General features: G+C 35.8%; 1 protein-coding gene across 10 annotated transcripts in view; it reads left to right on the forward strand.

Annotated features, from left to right (window-relative positions):
• Positions 1-22,290, forward strand: part of EPS8 (EGFR pathway substrate 8, signaling adaptor) — a 176,069-nt gene that overhangs the window by 57,915 nt on the left and 95,864 nt on the right. The window contains exon 1 of one of the 10 annotated variants that reach the window (XM_072798860.1): positions 19,297-19,419. The exons of 6 other annotated variants lie outside the window; for them this stretch is intronic. The gene's annotated coding sequence lies outside the window, so the exon portion shown is untranslated. Of the gene's footprint in view, positions 1-19,296; positions 19,420-22,290 lie in introns of those variants that run through there. 3 more of the 10 variants (XM_072798864.1, XM_072798861.1, XM_072798865.1) reach the window with 3 other exon arrangements.

Here is a 22,290-nt window from a genome sequence, read left to right on the forward strand (position 1 = left end):
GTATTTTACTTTCTTGCTGTGGGAAAAAAAAAAAATCTAGTTCTGATTTTTTTCTCTTCCCTGGAGTTTTAGCCATTCTTCTGGATGCCTTGCTGTATGAGGCTTGAGTAAAACTGAATGGGCGTTTGTTCTAACTCCATCAGTTTTTCTTTGTTTCGTTTGTCTTTTAACTTCCTTTATTTCTCTCTCTCTTTCTCTCTCTCTCTCTTTTTTTTTTTCTTCAACTCACCTGGCACATGTCATGACTTACTTCTTTTTGGGCTTAGGTTTTTGCACATAACCTTTTATTCTGAGTTTCCCAAATTGTACCCTGAGGCTTTTTAAAGGTGCCTGGATACTATTTAGCAAATGTGATTATTATACTTCTTTCTAGTAACTATGTTGAGAGTATTACATCTGGGGAGAGAAAGATAGTAGTAAATCGGTAAAATGATAGTAAAATTACTATCTTTCTACACTCTGTCTTCAGGTATTATGGATTCTAGTGTGGCGGTCATTGCTCTGTAGCTAGATGATTTGGTCCTCTTTTGTCAAATGTTGCTGCTGCTATATCTGTGTCTTAGTCTAGAAGAAAATGTGATTTTTTTTTCACACAATGTACTTATTTCTTTGTGGAGTGACTGAGGGGGTGGTGTTCAAGGTCCTTTACAGCTATCAGGGACCTGTTTTTTAATCTCCACTGCCAGCTCAACAGTTTTAATTCTGCTGCCACTTTCACCTAGAATTTATTGCTTGGCTGAGTCATCTAGCAACTATCCTTGTGTTCTCTAAATACAATCACAAGGCATATTCTTTTGTAATTTTAAGAAATGTTTCTTACCTAGTAAACAAGTGGCTTACTTAGTTCCACTTATAAGTCATTTTTTTGGTTTCCCAAAAAAGGTAATTGACCAGTCTAAAGAAACAATTAATTGTAGAGGGCTTTTATCAGTTGCTTTTTTTACTTAGACAATGATTGTAGGCTATAGGAAAAAGCCTGATCTCCGTCTTTGCCATCAAACATTTATAAAATTTTGGGCATGTATCCTCATGAGCCTTAAACTTCATGATTGTAAAATGGGTATAACTATTACTGACATCACAGAATTGTTAGGATTAAAGGAGATAGCATACAGAAAATGTCCAGTATGGGGTCACCTGGGTGGCTCAGTCCGTTAAGCCTCCAACTCTTGATTTTGGCTCTGGTCTTGATCTCAGGGTTGTGAGTTTGAGCCCTGCATCTGGCTATATACTCATCAGGGAGACTGCTTGAAATTCATTCTCTCTCTCCCCTCCCCTCCCTCTGGTCCCACATGCTCTCTCTCTCTCAAATAAATAAATAAATCTTAAAAAAAGAAAGAAAGTGCTCAGGATGGATGATATGGAGCATAAATATGTGCTTAAATAATTATTGTCATTGCTGATTTATCCTCCTCCCGCAATTTGTTATGATCATTGTCATGATCATGAAATCAAGCCCAAAGGGAGTTATGTATAGGTAAGCCTGTAACAAAATACCATGTTGATAAATCAGGTCTCTTGTTGAAATTGTGTGTAGTTGTGGATTCTTTGATACACTGGCCATCTTTGTTAACACAAGAAAGTCTAAACATAGAGATAGGTCAACATGTCTGACTGAAGTTACTACAGACTTATGGAGATGGATTAATTGGTCACTATTGAGGTGTTTCTGAGAATAGGGTTAGAATTTTATGAAATGCACAGTTTAACTTTGGATTTAATTACTCTCAGAAGTAGGCAGTTATTTAAACTGTTTATCTTTGCAAAAACAACACACAAAAAAGTATTAAGCACTTAAAACATTTACCTTTTCAGTGTATGTTTCTGTTTTATGGATATGATGAAAACATTCTGCTACAAAATCAGATTTTAAAGAACAGAAATATATAGTGATTAATCATTCAGCTTCCTTTTGCCTACACACTGGCACACTTTATTTTCTTTCTTTCATTTTAGAGTGTGAGCATACAAGCTGTAGGGGTTAGATAACAGCACATCAAGTGGCTTCTTGCTGTCCGTTTGGGTATGATTGAAATCACTGATGCTTACATAAAATGCAATGAAATCTTTTTATGCAAGAATACTAGAAAAAAGATGTTTCTATTTGGAAAATACTCTAGCTCTTTGAATCTTTAGGGTGAAATTTGCATGAGGTGAAGAAACCCTAGTGAGTGAAACATTTAAAATGGTGAAAAGCTTATTTTAAAGTTTTATATTTGTAACTTAACCCTTAAAAAATATTTTGAAAAGAGAATAAATATTTCCAAGAGGACACAGATTCTGTTTAGGGGATTTGATTAAATCAGTGAAAAACTTGGATAACAGTTGCCCAGAACATTTTTGATTATTCTATCCAAAAAGGATTTATTTCCAGATGATATAAAGACCTGCCTTTAAGATACTATAAGATATATTGTTGACTGAACTTTCTACCTGAGGTGCATTTCTGAAATGAATAAATGGAATATTGAAATGTTGTATGGAAGCTTGTCATTTGTGAATCTGTTTTTTAAAACAATACTTAACATCTAATAGATCTTTTGTGCTATTAAAGATTTTCTTAAAAAATATTTTTTTATTTACATGTAGATAAGGGAGGTCATGCGGTCTGTCTCTATTGTTTTCATTATATGGGTAGTATAATTATTTTCTGAGGAAGGGTGAAGGAAAAGAGGAGCGTGCTATATTATAACTTAAGGATGTGGTTACTATGGGGAATATGTTGTGGAATCAAAAAGAGATAAAGTGTTGATGACCAACAGTCAGAGACTGTTAGAGATCACTAGTTGTCAAGTTTGTAATTCTCCTTAGTAACCCAGGAAGCAAATGTAAAGGTTGAGTAGCAGTAGGAGGCCACAATAAAGTCCCTGCCCTCAAAAACTTCATGGTTTCATTTACAAAACAGAATGTTCTAACTTAAAGCCCTTGAATTCTAAGCTTCCTGTAGACATGAACAGCCTCGTTCATTTATCTTATTGAGTCTGTATTTTTCAGATCATTTCTAAGTCCCTAGCTCAGTGTTTGGAGTATGTATCGGTTAAACTGGCATATGGAATCAAGTGCTATAGGGAAAGGTTGTGCTTTTATTCTTAACAGTGGCTAACATCATACCAAGTATCTCAACTATGGAGGAATGCGATGGTCTTCTCTTCAAAAACCTTTTAGGCATGAGGAGACTATAAAGTGAAATATTGAAGTTATGGGAAAACCAAACCTCCAGTCACCAACGTGGAATTCTGTATCCCTAAAATCATCCTTCAAAAATGAAGGAGACATAAAGACTTTCTGAGCTAAAACCAGGACAATACTGCATTGGGAATTTGTCATCAGTATACTTGCCTTGAAAGAAATGTTAAAAGAAAGAGGATTTGTAAATATTCCCATCCATGGCTTGTCTTTTTATTTTTTTAATTGTGTTTTTTAGCATATTTTTATTGGTTTAAATATTTTACTCCCAAAGCTTGATATCAAAATACATTGTGCTCTGTTTCTGGAATTAGTATCTTTGAAATGACTATTTTTAGTAGACCTTATTTAGAATCTTAGATATGGCATGATTAGGCAGAGGGAAAAATCAGGTCATATTGTACGACCAATGACACAGATTGTTGATACACACACCTTGAGTTTTGGAGCGAAAGTGGCCTGTAAAAGTTGTCCTGCTTTGGAGTGAAATGGCCAGGTATCTCTACCTGCACCTTGATCACTCTTTGGTGGTAGGCCTCCCTGGAAAGGGCATCACCTTTGGGATGGTAGCTTGCTGAGGCAGTCCCTCCAAAGGCTGACTGCTCAAGGTTGTCTGCTGACTGTACTCCCAGCAGCTAGGGAAATAAATAATTCCTTGAAGGGCTATCTCCAGGCTCACCTCAAATCTATAAGCCTGGGACCCACTTTATGTGCACTAAGAAGCCCTATAAATATGAGGCAGAAGATTCTAACAAATCTGAGTATGTGGACAAACCAGAGTTTCCTTAGAAGAGCCACCTGCAAAGCAAAGAGCTCAAAAGCAAAGTTTAGGGGAACAATTAAAGGAACTACGTACAAAAAAATCCCACAAAAGTATGAAGTCTTAGATCTGTAAGGTTCTTTTGTATTCAAGTCACAAAGCATAAATATCAGACTTGTATTTTCATGCAAAAGGTATATACTCTCCTCAAGTAGATATGGTGCTGTTAGGAGAATGCCTGACCTTTCAAATTCAGTTAATGACTCAGCACCTGGGAGAATGTTCCTGATTATTTTTGTGTTTTTGTAACATCCTCTGTGGTTCTTTGCCTGAGGAACAGATTACCTTTCCATGCATTAGCAGTCAGTATTATTAAAAGGGCCACTGCTGTAGTTTCTTTAAGCTTCATCTCTTGGACTGTTATTAATTTGGCAGTTTACTGTATAAATGATAAATGTATATACACACTCTGGTTTGAAAATGGAATCTATGGATTGACTTCTCTGTCACTTTTAAGAAGTATTACCATAGGGATGAATAGTCTGCTTAGTTTTATGGTTGGCATGATTCTTCCAGGTTAGGTCACCTGTGTTTTTCTTACTACCAGTTGCCCACACTTTAGACAACAGTTAAATTTCCATCACAAAAAAGCAAGTAGTTAGAATGCAAAACTAGTGATTTAGTAGAATTAGCTACATCAGTGCTTTTAATCTGTGGATTATTTCCTTTCATGCTAACAAGCAGGAGTTTACTGATTTCACAGGGTTTTGTTTTGTTTTGTTAAGATTTTACCTATTTATTTATGAGAGACACAGAGAGAGGCAGGGACACAGGCAGAGGGAAAAGCAGGCTCCCCACAGGGAGCTGGATGAGGCACTTGATCCCAGGACCCCAGGATCATGACCTGAGCCAAAGGCAGATGCTCAACCACTGAGCCACCCAGGCGCCCCACTCATTTCACAGTTTTAAGCTTTTCCAATGTAATCAGATTTGGTGGGGAGTTAGTGTCCTGTACTGCAGTTGTAAACTTTTCATCATTTGTTGAAGCAGTATAGAGGAGAGAGAAGAAAACCTATAGAAACACCATGATAAGGAAACTGTGCTTATCTGTTCTTAGTTTTACTGAGTCAACATTTCATATACTTTGTGTAATTTACATAAGCCGCGACAGTGGATCAGCTGTTGTAAAGTTAAACCCGTAGGTTTCTACAAACATTGAAAGAAATGTTAAGGTGTTTCAGTTATGTTTAAAATATAATACAGAAATGAGGAGGGATGAATACAAGCAGAATGATGAAGTGGGGGTAGTGATTTGTTTATTTGTAGATAGATATATGTGTACACATGCATGCACACACATACACACACACACACACACACACACACTAACACACACAGTGTTTTGCTAGTTGGCCAAATTGGGTATAATGAGAATTTCCTACTTGGGATCACTGTTCCTATAGCAAACCCAGCTCTGTACAGCCCTAGGTGTTTAGGAGTTAAATCCGCCAAGAAAACAGAACCCCAGATGCCACAGACCTTGTGAGATTTAAACAGTAAAACTGTAGTTACTTGTGTATAATTCAAATTTGACTATATAAATTAATAAGATTTCCTGAGTGGAATGGTGACTTAAGAGAGCTAGTAAATTTCAAATTCTGAAAAAAATATCACTTACTGAATTGCAGTATCTGAATTTCTTATCTATTTAATAATTTAAATCTGAGGAGTCATATATGCAACAAACTTTAAAATAGTTTCGGGTATGATAAGTCCTCTCTAACCGATTAACTCTCAGGAATCAAAAATGGTTTTCCATTTACTTAGTTTGAATTGAAGAGATTTTTTTCTCTTTTATTTCTCCATCATTAATAAAATTATTTCTGCTTCTAGAACAGCTATATGATTTCATAACAGGCACTTAGTAAATCTTTATTTATTCATTCTTTTAGGAGGCAAAGAGAGGCAGGAAAATTAATCACCAACTTATAGTAAATAAATTGAAAGATAAAGCTTTACATTGTCACTTCAAAACCTGCCTCTTATTGCCGTTTCACTGTTTAGAGGAATGCCTACTGTATCACTTTGTCCAGCAAGAAAATATCCTGTATGTATGTGTATACATAGATATACATTTCTCTTCATTCATTGCTGTCATTCCACAAACAAATAGGCTTTTGACAAAACCTGGCACTTCCCTCTTGACTGTTTTTCATAAATCCACCTGGCACATATCACTGTAGAACTTTTGTTCTAGTTCTTTTACTGGACTTTGACACATACTTGAATTCTACTGAGCCAGTGCTGCCTTCTCCAGGTGATTTGTTTTTAAGATGTTTTTTTCCTACTAACCACAGGGACTGAATTTTCTATCCTATAGGTGAATATGAAACTCTCAGTTCCTTTCCCAAACCCCATCACTCTATCATCCTTGACAATAATCCCTCTTGTTTCTTGCTGTTTTTCTGCTTGTATTCTTTCTCAACTTGTCTTTCATGTGAAAGAAACAATCCTTCTTGTTTTATCAGGCTATTTAATTTTTGTTGTGGAATTATCTTCAGATATTAAAATCCTTTCTAACCTTACTGGAAATGAAGTGGCATTTTACTTCCTGAAACCTTTCTGTTTATTCAGTTTTTATGACTGACTGACTTCTCATTGGCCATCATATTAAAGTCTTCTGATCTTTTGTTTATACATGAGTCTATTAGATTTATGCTGTGTTTTGTGTTTATTCATAGATCTGTGTTACTTGTATGCTTTTGGTATAGTAGATCTGTACAGGTTAACCTAAGGGCAAACTCTGTTTAGTATGTGTATCTATATCTCAAATACAACCTAAAGGGAGAATTCCACATTTTTTACAAACCAGTCAGCATACTGATGGGTTCAGGGTAGGCTGCCCCAAAATATACTACTTTGGCATATCGATGATTGTGAATTAAAGTTACTTAAGAAATAGCCCATGCATGAAGGACACTGACACTTTTTGCCCTCGGAAAGCAGGAAATAAATTCCCCATGGAAGGATACCCTCTCTGCACCTGGAGGGTAAAAAGCATCCTTATTGCCAAAAAGAAGGAATTCAAGCCTGAGAAGGCTGTATAAATAAACCTTGTTACTACTTCTTTACTGATTTCCTACCCCAAGCCCAAACCCCTTTATCTTATCAGTTCCTCACAAATGTATTGTTTCTTTGTCTAAAAGATATAAAAGCTGCCTGTTTGTGGTTATATCTTTGAAACTCTTATTTCTGTGAGCTTCCATATGTGTGGATTAATTTTATTATTTTCCTGTTAATCTGTTTTATATCAATTTAATTATTAGATCAGCCAAAGAACCTGGAAGGGGACAAAGGAGTTTTCCTTTCCCCTTAAGTACTCACATGAGACAGACTTCCAACGAATGTTTGACACTGTTCACTGACAGAACTTATGAATTTTTAAAATTCATATTTTCCCCTCATTTGTATTTTTTTTCCTCATCCATCTCTCTGTTCTTTGATGGTGAATCAGGGCTATTGTAATGAGATTTCTACTGGTTTGATGTTCAAGGTCAGTACTGAGAAGTGGTTGAGGCACTGTGTGACTGCTGTAACCCTATTGTATAATTTTTGATAAGGTAACAAAAGTACAAGAATTAAGAATAATGCATGTGAAAGTGCTATGTAAACTATGGAATGTGTGCATACAAACTCTCTGAAATGATTTTAGTCAGTGCAAAATTAGTGGTAGAGATGAAGTATGTTGTTGCCATAATTACTGACAGTTCCCATAAATGAGAATACAATTTGGTTTAGAGATCCAGTAGGTAAGTAGAAGATCTGCTGGCTTACTTTAATTTATTGGCATGGATCCCTGGGCTAGTGGTATCTTAATTGAATACGAAATACTGTTTGCTTTGAAATAAACAAAGCAGATATTGTTCATGTTCCCTAACTGGATACCTAGGTGATCTTTTGTTTCAATGTTGAAATTTATTTCATTGTTAAATGAATCAGAATGATATAAACTGAAGATTAATTATTAATTCATTTTATGCTATTTTAATTTTGTGGGGGGAACCTTGAAGATTGATAGGTTTTAACAATAAAGCAATATCTATTACTCACAGATACTGAGTTGTCTGTAAACAAGCGCCCTTGTAAAATAGAGCAATGCCAGTAGAATTCAGGTGGGAGTTATGCATATGTATGTGCATGTATGTATCTTCTTTCTAAAAGAACCATGTAAAAATCTACTGAAAATCCTTGTGACTGTTTAGTATGTACTTACTATACCATAGCAGCAGCCAAATTTTAAAATAGAATTATAGCTTATTTGAAATAATTTCTATATTTAAAGATATAGAAAACTTTTGACAAAATTTATAACAATCAGAAAAGCTGTCTTGTTCTTTCTGCATCTTAGTCTTCCCTACTGTTGAGGTCAATTAATGGAGACTTTTTTGTAGTATTCAAAATATACCTTATACATAAAGTGCACAATTTATCCTGGGAGTCTGAAATGTGGATTAGATTTTGACATCAAGTTCTGAAAGTTCGTAGGGACTGACTGACTCATGCAATATTTTGATTTCTTATTAAGAAGCCATAGAACTTTTTTGATATGTCAATGAATACTGTAATACTCAAAGTCAATAGGAAATACAGAAAGAATGACAATGGGCATCCTTACATAAATGAAGTGATGCTTTAGTACTAGCATAGTCAGTGTATTGGTTATCTTAAACTGAATTTTGTGTCTGCAGTAAGAATTAAAGTGCGCCTCTTTGAGATGGTAAAGGTAGCATTAGGTTAATATGTAAAATGATCTTAACTTGGGAATTGGCCAACAAGCACTACAATAGGGATGCCTCGGTGGTACAGTCCGTTAAATGTCTGACGTGGTTTTGGCACAGATCCTGATCTCAGGGTCCTGAGATTGAGCCCCTCATTGGACTCTGCGCTCATCCCAGAGTCTGCTTGAAATTATCTCTCTCCTTCCCCCTTTGCCCTTCTCCCCCTCTCATGCATTCTCTGTCTCTCAAATAAATAAATATTTTTTTAAAAAAGATTTTATTTATTTATTCATGAGAGAGAGAGAGAGAGAGAGAGGCAGAGACACAGGCAGAGGGAGAAGCAGGCTCCATGCAGGGAGCCTGACGTGGGACTCAGTCCCGGGTCTCCAGGATCAGGCCCTGGGCCAAAGGCAGGTGCTAAACCGCTGAGCATCCAGGGATCCCCTCATATAAATAAATCTTTAAAAAGATATTCAATTAAAATAATCTAGGCAGGTATATAGAAAGTATTACTACATGTATCAGATTTATAAAAAGAAACACAAATGTAGTTGTTAATTTAGGGAATAATGTCTCATATTATTGATAATACCAAACGACCTAACCTATGACTTTTTTCTTTTAAAGATATAGAATAGATCTACGTTATGGTTTCTAAGTTAGAACTTGACACTGACAACATAAATGCAAGGTGTATGTTTATTTTGGTCTAGAGGAAAAATATGCCATATACATATACAATAAAAAATCCATTCTGACAACTAACAGAATGAATCCTGTTGATCTAAAAAGAAAAAGGTAAAAAATGAGCAAGAAAAAATTGAAGTTATGGGCAAAAGGGTTTTAATGAGAGATCACTGCTAAACTAAGAATTGCATGTGGGCAGCCCAGGTGGCTCGGCGGTTTGGCACCACCTTCAGCCCAGGGTGTGATCCTGGAGATCCGGAATCGAGTCTCAGGTCCGGCTCCCTGCATGGAGCCTGCTTCTCCCTCGGCCTGTGTCTCTGTCTCTGTCTCTGTCTCTCTGTCTCTCTCTCTTTCTCTGTGTGTGTCTCTCATGAATAAATAAATTAAATCTTAAAAAAAAAAGAATTGTGTAAAAAAAATGTTCCCTATCAAATCGGGATAAATTTTTACATGTGATATACATCATGCAGTTTTGGTGAGAGCATAGTGTCTGTGGAGTGTAGGGGCAGAAAACGTTTGCTTCAACCTTCTTAGCATCTCTGGCTGGTCTGCAAATTAAAATGATAAAGATTAATAGGAGAAAAGTCAGATTTATTTAATAAAAGTTTTTAATGAAGTAGAAGCCTTCATTAAGAAATGAAGGAGACCTTATTTTTATCTAGGTTTGATGAAGAGTGTCCAGTTATGGAGGAATATGCTAGAACAAAGAGTATGGGATAAGTATAATAAACGGGGAAACTTCACAAGGCCTATTTGTTCCAATTCCTCTCAGTGTCCCTTTGTCTTCAGAGATAAGGACACTCCTTTCTTCCTAGTGAAGGGAGGGTATCTCTCACATGAGGATTTTGTGACCTGTTTTAGGAGAGAAGGGCTGGGAAGGTCAGAATGACCTACTTCAGCCATTTTCTCAAACCCCTTTACCTTAAGATATTCAAAATGCCAAACTGCCATATTTAAGGGGGTGGGTGGGAGTATTTCTTAAACCATGTCATTTCTTACCCTGTCTGAAACTTCCTGAAGAACTTTCATGGTCTAGAAGATGGTTTAGTGGATTTTCCCATAACCCATTGAATCAATTTCTCAGTCTCGGATATTACTATGGAGACAAAAGAAAAAAAAAGGTTAATGTTTAATAGTTAGAACAAACCATAAACATGGTTTTTGAGTCCAGAGTGCAATCATCGGGAATGTTTATAGATATTTGACTCAAAGCATCTTTAGATAGGGTGAGAGCAGATGGTTGTAATCTGGCAGGTTTTCCTCGTTTATAGTTTGAATGTCTCTGGTGATCTCATCAGGTGCTCTGGTGAACTTTCTGAGTGGCCCAGAAAGCAAAAGGCAGGGGATCCCTGGGTGGCGCAGCGGTTTGGCGCCTGCCTTTGGCCCAGGGCACGATCCTGGAGACCCGGGATCGAATCCCACGTCGGGCTTCTGATGCATGGAGCCTGCTTCTCTCTCTGCCTGTGTCTCTGCCCCTCTCTCTCTCTCTGTGACTATCATGAATAAATAAATAAAATCTTTAAAAAAAAAAAAAAGCAAAAGGCAGGAAGGTTGTCCACCATGAGCTGTTGTGGTAATGTCTCCAAAGTTGATATCATGTTGTACAGCTTCAACTTGCAGGGCTTTGGGAAAGAGGCATTTTTCATTTTTAGTCATTCCAAGTCAGAAGGGTAGGAGAAAAATTGGAAACATTAGTTTGGAGAATTATAGCTAGATATTGGAAGAGACTAGAAGAAATCAAGATCTGGCACTTTATAAGTAAATAACAAAACCTTAAAGACAATGAAGAGGACTAGAATTTAATGCCAATGAGTGTGTGCTATAGTTTCCCATTGAGACTTAATTTTTGTGTTTAGTCATTCCCATTTCTATCAAAGATAACCTACGTAAAACCCATTTGTTTGCAAAATAAGTCTGATTTCATTAACTTGGGCTGATTATTTATATCAGTGAAGCAAAAAGAATGGCCATATGTGCTTTTTAAAAGCCATCTTTGCTGGAATTTCTAATGAGGAATCTCAGATTGGACTTTTAAAAGCCTTTTGAGCCGAGAAGACCAAACCAGTGACTCATTGTTAGATTTGTGCCTGCAACACTTACAGATGTGTGAGTTCCTCTCTTCTTGAGGTCCTCCAAATACCCTGAGGTTCCTAGATACTGCTAGGAAGTGACCTTCCTTACTTATCTATTAGGCAGAAATCCTATAAGCAAGCTACTAGGCAGTTTTTAGGAGGGGAGCTTTATAAGCATTGGCTCCCTAAAGTCAGCCTTAGTTCTTTAAAGCAGTCCACTCATAATGGATTCTGTGCGTATCACTCTCAAATATGGCATTCCAGTTAAAGTCTTTCTAGTATAACCAATGTTTCCAACAGTGTCTTGTTACAAGGACAGACTCTTTATTAAACTTATGCAAATAACTATATTGCCTTGAAAATAAGAATACTCACTATGAGTTCTCAAATTCCGGAGGGATGAGGTAGGGAGAAAAGGTCGATGCTTCAATTCTGTTTACAAAAATATAATTTACCAAATTGCTGTGTGTTATAGGCAGCTCATGAGAAAAGAGGAAAAGGTTTCCTTAACTCTGAAAAATACAACATTAAAGAACAAAAGTACTGCTTCAAACAAGAGTTATAACCATCCACATCATTCAGTCCTTTATAATTGCTTGATCTTTGGTTACAGGTTTACAGGTTCATCACCTTCTTCATTAGTTCAGGAAATTCTTACCCATCCCAGTGACATAGACTCAGAGTTTTTCAAGTGATGCCATCATGGAGCATTCTCCTAGTAGATGATTGTAAACACTTTCAGGAAAGAATTGGAGAACAGTAACTCTGTGAATGACAAAAGACTTATCATGGTTAAAATTCTGATGAGAGTCCATTTGATAGGAAAATTTAGTTATTTCTGTGGTATACCACAATTTAAGATAATAACTGGACGGAGTGTATTGACAAGTTTCTGTGAACTTTGTACAACTTCTGGAATATCTTTATTAATAAAATGTATCCATAAACATATAACTGGTGTTTGTTTATTGCGCTTCTTATTTGACAGTCTTTCCTATGTAATTAACCATACCAAATAAACTTAATTATATTAACTTCTCTCTTTTATAAGATGAGAGACAAATCCTTTGAGATTTTCAGAGGGCCTTCTGGGAAACAACCATCAATTTAATGTTGAAAAGCCTTCCGGGATTTTGTCAAAAATACCAAAAGGTTTGGATAGTTGACTAAATAGGATCACAGGTGACTATGAAATAATACTTAATTATCTATTTATTCAAAGTAAAAAAAAAAAGATTTCATTTATTTATTTATTTTTTATTTTTAAATCTTTATTTATTTATGATAGACATATATAGAGAGAGGCAGAGACACAGGAGGAGGGAGAAGCAGGCTCTATTCCGGGAGCCCGGCGCGGGACTCAATCCCGGGACTCCAGGATCGCGTCCTGGGCCAAAGGCAGGCGCTAAACCGCTGAGCCACCCAGGGATCCCCTATAAAAAGATTTTAAAGGCAAATAGAAAAGGTTACCTAGTTGTGAACAAAATTCTTTTAAAATGGAGAAAACTCAGTTTTCTTAAGTGATCAGTGACCTGACAAAGACAACATGCAGCAGAGGAAATTATTCTAAGGTAACATATGAGGTAGATTACTTTCAAGGTAAAAGAAAACTCAGAGAAATAGTGACGTTTTTTAAGCTGTTTATTAACCACTTTTTTACATTATGCTATACTCTTGACGTGCATCATTTTCTTCAATCTCTCTGAAGAAGATACTATTATTTTCATTTTGTAGACAAGCAAACAGACTTGGAGTAACTTGGCCCAAGTCACACAGCTGTAAATAAGAGCACTGGTATGTGTGCCTGTTCTGCATAAGAACCTGAGTTGATTGTAATATATTCTATTGCCTACATTAATGATTTGCTTAAGGTCATGTGACTAAATTGTAGAGCTGGGGGGAAAATATTAAGCTTTTAGGTTTCAAATCCATGGCTCTTTTGACCATCACATTCCACTTCTTGACTTAAGTTTATTATTTAATCTGTTTTCCATAGCCTCATGTCCCGAATACAAAGGAATTAGATACTAGTGTTAGAATTGTCATTGAGAGGTCTTGAAACTACAAACTAAATAAAGATTAAGAATTGGTTTGGAAGACCAATATTTTATTCACTGAAAATAATCTTGAAAGTAATCTTTAATATTTTGCCCAACCAGGGCCAACTTTCATTATATTAACACTTCAGCCAAAGGCCATATAGTTATATATTTTTCTGCCTGTGCAAACTCTAGTCCAGTGATATTCAAATAAGTTAGATCACTTTTAAAATGGATATAGCCTCTGGCAATTTAATATCAGTGTATCACTGTGACATTCAGCTTCAGATCATGTTGAAGCTTTGCTGTAATGGCTTCTCTTTATATGACTATAGTTCTATGCACAGCTTGTCTGATTTAAGTGCCCTCTGCTGCCCCTATTTATTGGTAACATATGAGCTTCAAGGATCATTTGATGTGTAAATTTAATTGCAGGTTTTATTTCTGAAGGATGACATAAGCTATGTCATTCTAACAGCTATTTATACAGCTTTTTCTAAACTGCTGCTCTGAAAACATGCATTTCAGTCTGTCTATTGTAATACTTCTCGATTTAATTTTTCAAGGCAGCTTGCTCGGTTAGCTTGTTCAAGTGTATATATGACGATTCTTTGCAGTACTTCAGTACTATATGCTTTGAAATTAAACTTGGGTATTTCTCCCAGTTTTTTTGATAAGATAGTATCTTTTGAGTATTTGCAATTCATTTTCTGTATTTGCTGATTTGCACACACACACCCCTTTCTTCCCAGTGCCATACCACATGATTATAGTTTTTAGGAGACGTTAAGTCTCATCATCTAGCTAATGTGATAATTTCTTGACTGTATTATAGAGTTATGGTAAAAATACTCTAGAAAGGATTAGTAGTCCTGTATGAAATGCCTCTTTCTTTCCAAATGGTACTTAAGAATCCAGAAGCACCCCATGATTTTAACAAACCAAAGTAGTCCTATCCTTTTTTTTTTTTTTTTTTTCCAGAGTTTAACTTTTTGTGGAAAGCACAGGTTTGGGGGATGATGTGTTTTAAAAAATGGTGTTTTACAAGGAACATCCTGTCAGTTCTTTTGATATGCATTCACCGAGCCAATTATGTGGAATGCTAGCACCTTCTGAATCAGATGAAATAAGGAGGCTTGGAATGAAATCTTAATAATAATGATAGGAAATACTGGTATTATATGCCAAAAGCTTCCATTTTTCTTGCCTCCCAGAAATTCTTTACACATACTGTGTTTCAGCAGAATCTATTTAAATTGGAATTTTTCAGCATAAACTGAAGATTCATGAAAAGTGTTGTTTCATAATTTGTGAGATGAATTGACAGATGTCCTCGTAAGCAACTAATAACTTTTCCTCATTTATTGTTAGATTTCCTGACTATTTGGTAATTTCATTTTTCTGAAAATTTACCATTTTAAAATGTAAAACTGCCATTTACTATGTTTTAGCCAAAATCTAATTGAGTAGATTTTCTGTTTTTAACTTTGAACTATGTAAATGTTCTAGAATAGATCTGAATGAGAGCTTACAAATTCATCTCATTGATCTCATTTTACAGGTAAGGAAATGGAGGCTGAGAGAGGTTAAGTTACTTGCCCAACGTTACAGAGCTATTAAGTGGCAGACTTGATGCATAAACACACGCCTTCAGTTTCTTAGTACTGAGGTCTTTACACTTTACTACTTGTCTTTGGTTACAGGACATGAATAGGAATGAGAAATCACTTTTTTGTTTTCACCATTAATTTTTTTTCTTTTTGATTTTAATTGCCAAATAAGAGTGTGACTGGAACTGTATGGTGATTCCTAGGTTGGAAATAACATTTAAAATCCATAACCAAATGAATTTGTGCAGTGTTCCATGAGAGTATCTAAACTTTGCCAGTTTAAGGTGAAACTACCATTTTGTTCCCTTATATACCCTGTTACATAATTTTGCAGTTCATTTTTCTCAAATCAGTGTTTCCCTAACTTATAAGAGACTCAAGCCATCTGTAGACTTGAAAATTTAATTATGATACCACTCATTTACATAACTTATGTAAAGAATGAATATTGTTGGTACTGCTGTTTATTAATTCTAAGAAGTATCAGTTATATTTTTTTCCCACCTTAACTCTGGATTCTGTGTCCAAATAGTAGCTCCAAAATGATAGTGACTCATTCATTGTTTCTTCATATGACAAGTTGATTCTTTGTCTCCTTCACATGCCATGCATATTTGCTCTTTTGTATGCCTGTATTAATAATTTTACATGATTCTCCCCAAATATGAATTATATTGCACTGCTGCTTCATCTCTAGGTAAGTTGTTAAAGCATTTAGTTGATCGTTCTGCCCTTTGAATTTAGCTAGCCTGACTTGTATGTAATTGAGGTTTGGCAATATGCAATTTAGAGTCTAGAAACTTCTGTCTTTTCTCATATTAGTGACACTTAGTCTCTTCCATTAAAAAAGGGTTTTAAAGTCAGAAGGAGCAGAAAGATTGGTTTACAGCGGACAAAGCAGATTGCGATTCTTGGGAGAGGAAGTAATGAAAGACAGATGAGGAACTGCGATTGAACTGTACAGGAACTGAGACTGAAGTTCTACTGTGTTTCCAAGGTGGAAGGATCGTGGCAGCCAGATCCATTCTGCTTGCTTGCCCTACTAACGTCATGTTAATGACTTCCCGTCATTGTGGGTCCAGTGGCCTTACTTGATATGTTTTGTTACAGCTTACCTTCCCTGCCTCCATATTTGTGGTTACAAAGTATGGAATGTATGGCAAGGTTACCAGTAGCGAGATGCGCATGTGCAATTTCCAGCTTCCTTCAGTAGTTACAGGAAAACCTGCGGCAACCAAATCTGGGTTCCAGATATATTTCTTGGGGCTGCTTCTGGTAAACTGGCCTGTCGCGGAAGGGTGAGGCAATCGACAAATACCCGTGAGCCTTGCTTGGATTGGTCCCGTGTCACTGGCATCCTGAGTGTGCATATGAATGAACATGATGTTAGTCCGTGCATTTTTATTAGTGTTCTTAATAATGATTAGTTATATATCAGCCTGAACCAGATTAACCTTTTATAAAGCTATCATTAACATCTTCACTGATGGTTCAGAACAAAAAGGTATATCAAAATCCTGTTACTTGGAACATGGGACAAATATAAACAAGGCTCATGGGTATTTGTTGATTCTCTCAACCTTCCAAGATAGGGCATTTACCAGAAGTAGCCATAAGACATATTATATATTTGGAACGTGATAGATTTGGTTGCTGCACGTGTTTCCATGACTATTGAAGGAAGCTGGAAATTGCACATCTCTTTACTGGTAACTTTGCTCTCCGGCTAGGAATTAAATGTACCAGGTAACTTATTATTAGGAAAATGACTGTCTTAGAAGTATAAATGGCCTAAAGTCTAAGCAGCAACATTTTTGGCATTTAGCAGACCCATGGACCTAAGCGATGATATCTTCAAAAAGATGGGTTGGAATTGGAATCCTCCATAAGATCCCTTTTGGCTTTCAAGTTTGGTGAGACAATTGAAATGTTGTATTGGAATTTTGTGATTATACTGTTTATTTTGAAAAAGGCTTTCCCTTGTGCTACCCATCTCCTTGCCAAAGAGATATTAACACTTTCTGGTGTTCTGCTCATTTGCTCATTGGTTTCAAAGCTTTATTACTTTCCTCACTCCTTTGATAGTGCTGCCTCATATCCTGTCCTTTTTGTTTATGATGCTCTTCTTTTGCAGTGTGGGTTCCCCAGGATATAGATCTGAGATGGAAATTAGTGTGCCATAAGTTTCTTAGAAAGTGCTCTTTGGATCTACCCCTGTGGAAGGGAAGGGAATGGAGAAACCAGTATTAAGCAGAAGGGGAGTTAGGCTATTGTACATGGGTCTGTAATGGAGATCTGACTAGCGGGGAGTTCTGAGGCTCTTCATCATGGTCTCCAGTTGGGGAGAGAGGGTCAAGTCTTTATATTCCCCATGTCATCCAGTCTTTGGATGTGGGCTACCCTGGGAAGGGAGCAAGACCTTGTGGGAGGAGAATCTTCAGCCAAGGCAGTTCTCAAGAGAGCTGATAGCTGAGGGCTGTCTGCTGGCAGCAGTACAACAGGGAATAAATCATTCAGTCCTGAAAGGGGATCTGGGTGGCACATCACAGTTTCCACTCCATCTTTTTTGCAAGGATGCTCGGGATGGTTCACAATGGCCTGGGGGATGGTCAGAATTTCCAGCAATGAAGAATTGCAAGGACAGAGTGGTCAAAATAGTAGAGAGGGAACATTGGTATGGATAGATCCTACCATATAATTGAGTTCCTGCATTGATTATAGTTTTTCCAAGTAAGTTTTTAAAATCCTATGTATCTCTACTTACACTATTCTCTTTTTAAGTTACCGAAACTTGGTATGAAAACTCTGGGGGCTGTATGCAGAGAATATGTATATCTTTGCAATCTGTATGATTGTTGTAAAACCTTTTTTTTTTTTTTTTCACTTTCCTTTTCTTTATAGGCTTTTTTTTCTTCCTCCATCTTTTAATAATTAAACTTTGTTTTTTTATCTTCATATTACAAAATTAGTTGAGTACTAAACTTTCTGTTTGATACATTTGTTAATGCTCAATAGCAGTAAATCATTTTCTTACGTATTTTGTAATTTTTAAATTATAGGCTCATCTTCAGCAAGGATTGTTTTTTATTTTGGTTTGGTTTGGTTTTTCCAGCTTATAGAGATCCCATGTGGCCCTGTTTATGGAGGGTTTCTCTAAAGTGGTTTCGTGTTTGTTTCTTCCAGATATTCCAGGGAGATCATAACCGCAGGACCCCTCAATTTCTTAGCTTGAAGATTCTCATACAAATTCAGACTTCAGAACTGTTGTGACACAAGCATAGGGTTTTTAATTTCTGGTTGTAGCATTTCCCTTGTACTTTTATCCCAATTGTCAGAGACAAGTTCTCTTGTTCTCTTGAAGTCTTATTAAGACAGTGGTGGGTGGATTTGTTGTATTCCCCTCATCATTTTTTAATGTGGTTAGAGCCTTTTGAAAATAGCTCTGGTTTTAAGGAAGGACCTTAGCACCAACTGTATACCTTGTGTTCCTGAGATTTCTCCTTCTGTCCTTACATGACCATTAGGGGACAGTTGGGTAGGTTGTATCCTGTGTTGTAGAAAAGCAGGGCCAGAAATCTAGCCTTAACTCTTTTCTTGAGAATGTACTTTCTTTTGATCTCCTTACTTGAGAGGCTATTTTCTTACCGATTTCAACTAGACTTAAGTGCAAAAGAGACTCCCGTGATCATTCCTGGAGGCCATAACTGGCAGTATTTGCTTTTGTGCATACCACTTTAGTTTAGTACCAGTGGATTTTCTTTATTGTAAGTAAAGCCTTGTATCTAGTTTGTATCTCATTTTTTCTATGCATCTGTAGTGAAGGTCTTCATTAGCTCATTTTACCATATTGCTGTACCTGGAATTCTTACAAGTTACTTATTAACCTCTATTCCTCAGATTTCACCTCTTTCCAGTGGGAATAATGATAGTGTCCATCTGTATAGTATTAATTTGGAACGCAAACACATAGTAAGTTCTCAATTAATATTAGCCATTATTATTTACACCATTTAAGGCTTTATTTTATCACCTTAGGGGAGAGTTGGAATGTAGTAGTGGTTGTGTTTACGTACTTAACAAGAAGAGGAAGTCTTAGTTAACGCCCTAGAGAAACCAAAGGAGAAACTTTGTTCACTACAGTACAATGCTGAAACTGAAGCTTAGCGTCCCGCCCTTTCTGTTGATGTGCCGAAGGTCACTTGGCACTAAGAGGAAACTGAGAGGAATGTCCTCTCAGTATTGCCTGGAGGATTGCTTAGAGGAGTCTTGCCTGGACTGTGTGGGTAGGTAAGTTTGAGCTTGTGAATATTTATTTTGCTAAGCAGGGCTCTCAAAGGCATAATTATTATAGAGGATATTTGAGGACCTTGAAACATGCAGTAATACTTTTAGTCCCAGTTAGCCTTTTGACAATATTTTAAATTCCCATTTGGTATCCAAGTGGATTCTGAACTTGTTGAAATTGGTACCTCAGGTTACTCAGAGTTCTACCTCCTGCCGCCTGCCTCTTGGGGATTTAAAGGATTTCCTTCTCTTAGGTCATGTGTTTAAGAGAATAATTTTCCTCCTAAATTGAGGTAAAAAGAAATCTGTTGACTAATAATCATAGTTGGGGAAGCACAGACATAATATATCTAGTTTTCTTAAAATTACTTTTACATTACTCTGATATGAAAAATACTGTGATTATCGTATAAATATTAACTGTTTTAGATTGTTTATACAGTGTTAGTTGTACTATGAAAATTTGTGTATTAACCAAGTTCAGTTTTCTTCGGTTGTTATTGGCCTTGAGTCCACAGACTTAATACTGCCAAATTTCTGTGTAAACATTTTGCTTGGGACCTAAGAAGTAGTGAATATGTGTATTTAAAGTTTTTCCTTTTCTTCCCCTACACCCATGTGTATTAATGGAACTTGTAAACATTTAAATAGTCAATTAATGGAAATTTTTAAGGAACAACTCTTTCAAAAAATTCAATTATGTAATTATGTTGTTTTTAATATAAAATATGAGCTTATGGAGAAATATAATTATTATATAGAGTTCTATTTTTGTAACTCTTTTAGATTTGTTACATATAATTTTATTCAGGAGGAGTCTTTTCCTTGTTCTGTTACTAGTGATTAAATGCAAGGTTAAGATTTATGCTTTAAAAACAAGAGTTTTAATATTGTATCATAATAGACTGGATGGAGAACAAAAATAAATAACTGGTTACATCTCTGTTTTGGTGCTGGGAAATGTAATGCATTCTTGATTCAGGTGCCATGGTTATGCTTGTATTGATCCTTTTTTGAAGTACATTCTTGGATATGTTGATTTTCCTCTAATGTGTCTATTATTATATTAAGACTTCACCATAAGGAACATTATCAATTTACACCGAAATCCTTAACTACCCATACAAATATCATGTGTAGCTGTTTGGCCATACATAGGTGAGATTGCTTAGAAGCCTTTGTTGCAAGGCTTTGGTCAGCCTTATAGGCCAAATTCTATAAGCAAGTGTCAGTGTCATGTTTAATATAAATTTCATATATCCTCTGGGAATGGTATGTAAAATATTTTGTCCTTTGTCCTAAGCTTGCCTTTGACCTTACAGGAACATTTATCCAAGAAGGCTTTGTTTTGGGGAACTTGTTCTCACTTTAAGGAGGATATCCCTGTACCTACTGTACCTGGGTATTTTAAAGGAGGTTTCTATTTTTCTACAGAGAAACTTGGAAACAGTTTCTTCCATTTAAGTAAATTATATATAAGAAAAAATGACTTAGGAGAGGATAAGATGTTTATATTCATTTTCTATGAAATTCTGAAATAAATTAGAGAAGTTTCCTTTTCAGTTATTTTTCAGAGAAATCATGTTTCATTAATTCATCAAAGTAGGTGTAACCTTCACTTAGAGGTACTGCCTCTGAGTTTTAAGCAGACAAAATACCTCATTATATTTTAGATATTTTAAGTAGTTTACTTGAATTATATACAAATTTTGTGCAAAAAAAATTTTGTGCAGATGATATAACTAAGTAGACTTTCATATAGTCTTTTGATCACTGACCCTGCAGGATAGTTCTAATTTAATTAAATAATTACTCTTTAAAAATTCTTTTTTATTTTAGGAGTGTATGGGTGGCTCAGTCAGTTAAGTGTCTGACTCTTGATTTCAGCTCAGATCCTGATCTCAGGGTCATGAGATCCAACCCCTCCTTGGGCTCTGTGTTGGCTGTAAAGACAGCTTAAGATACTTTCTAAAAAAAAAAAAAAAAAAAAAAAAAAAATTTTCTCTCCCTTTGCCCATTCTCACCCCTTTGTCTCTCTGAATCTCTCCCTATCTAAACAGCAACAACAACAACAATAATATAAAACAAAACAAAACAAAAAAAAACAAAACAAATCCAAACTCTTTTTTTTTTTTTTATTTTAGAGTTTAGGTTTGTGTATGTATTTTAAATTTTTTTTTAATTTTTTCATGAAACGCTTTTTGGATTTTTCAGCTATATGAAACTATATTTCTTATTTTAGTTAAAATTTGTAGCATTTCTTTCTTATGTATAGAATATGTTAACTAGATTCAGGAAAATGACTAGAAGATCCTTGTGGTAGTATTAAATCTTAATATATTTTCTAAAATTTTAAAACAATATGTGAAATACTGTCGCTTTGTATTTAGCTATGTAAAATCTGATCTGAAATGGAATGTGTGTTTTTTTTTTTAAGATTTTATTTATTCATTCATGAGAGACACACACACACAGAGGCAGAAACATAGGCAGAGGGATTAGCAAGCTCTTTGCAGGAATCTGATGAGGGACCTGATTAGGGACTTGATCTCAGGACCCTAGGACCATGACCTGAGTGAGCTAAAGGCAGCCACTCAACTATTGAGCCACCCAGGCCTCCCTAGAATGTGTGCTTCTTAAGCTTGCCTTTGACCTTACAGGAACATTTATCCAAGAAGGCTTTGTTTTGGGGAACTTGGATATACAGTTTCTTGAGGATTAAAAATACATTGTGTCAGGTATTTAGATGTAATTCAGAACCATATTATTTAACTTCCCCTATTATATGATCCTAATGATCAGATTTAAATATCTTATAATATTATTGTTACTATTAGGTTGCTTTGTATTCTTTTTTTTCCCTTCATTGTTTCT

This window comes from Canis lupus, chromosome 25, assembly GCF_048164855.1.
Source record: "Canis lupus baileyi chromosome 25, mCanLup2.hap1, whole genome shotgun sequence".
Taxonomy (NCBI): domain Eukaryota; kingdom Metazoa; phylum Chordata; class Mammalia; order Carnivora; family Canidae; genus Canis; species Canis lupus.